Source organism: Colobus angolensis, unplaced genomic scaffold (genome assembly GCF_000951035.1).
Source record: "Colobus angolensis palliatus isolate OR3802 unplaced genomic scaffold, Cang.pa_1.0 Scaffold113, whole genome shotgun sequence".
NCBI classification, from domain to species: domain Eukaryota; kingdom Metazoa; phylum Chordata; class Mammalia; order Primates; family Cercopithecidae; genus Colobus; species Colobus angolensis.
In genome coordinates, this window is record NW_012112364.1 from 4,046,817 (window position 1) to 4,048,080 (window position 1,264).

Sequence of the window (1,264 nt, forward strand, 5' to 3'; positions counted from 1 at the left end):
GTCCCATCTCATATGGAAATGCTGATACTTCTAATTTTTTAAATTATTTTTGTGAGGGTAGAATTTTTTTTTTCTTTCTTTCTTTCCCATCTCCCACCCTAGGGAGTGTGACTGTAGAGAATGTTAGGTAGAGTCTTTTGGCTTTGCTTCTATAACCCTGTGTACTCTGTCAGCACGTTTTATATTGAACTGTGCAGTTCCACTATAAGCCAATAGATGACACTTACGAGTAAGAGCCAGCTGCAGCCAATGGAGTCAGGTGTATACTTGATCCTTGTTTACTGGCAGAAGCCACTGTTGCCTCAGGCAAGGAGTTGATCTGTGGAGTGCACAGTGATCTGAGCTCCCTGTTTAGCCCTGAAGGGCTCTCTCTTCTTCCCAATCTAGATTCTTCACCTCTAGACTGTATCTATCAAATTTCTTAATCGAGGTAATCTCTAGCTTAGCAATTCATGAAATAAGAACTTTCTGCAGAAAACAGAAGCTATTGACTGAGTTGGTTGAAAGCTGTCTCTTATTAAATTTTTAATTCATAGGGTAGATTTTAAAGTCACTAATAATTCTATGCGATATTCCTAATTTATTCTACGAAAATGTACAGAAAAACCTTCATTATTTTTGCATAGGCTTAATAGGTTGTGAGTGTTCTTACAAATGTTCTAGTTTCCCTGATAGGTTTAATCTGAATAATAGAATTGCATAAATCTTCCTGTTGTGACTTAAAGAAACTCGTTTGTAGGAGCATCTACCTCATTGCTCCAATTTAGTATTCACGACACAATTTTTTGATCTTCATTCCTACAAAGGAAAGCATGAATGTCAGGAGAACTCTGTTTTGCTGGGTTATCATTTATAGAGTTTTCACTCTACAGCAATAAATTGATATCCTAGAGTATTTATCCACCTTTTCTGAGATTGTACTGTTAAGGCTTTGAAAGGCTGATGAACACAGGTGCATGGAAAAAAAAATTACTTTCTGAACATTAAGCTAGGACTATGCTACTCCCTAAGGCCCTCCTGGAGCAGCCATTTCTACTTTTTCACAGGTTTCTCTTTTTTAAAATCCAAAGAGAAAAACACATTACTTTGGGGAAAAAATGCTTGTATAATGAAGTAGTATCCATTAGCAGCATTATTTCTAAGAGCCAAAAGACGGAAATAACCCAACTTTCCCTCAATGCATGAATACATTTTAAAAATGTGGTATATATAAAATATTGGTTTTAGACTATCATAATCTTTTATTAAAATCTGATTTTTGGCC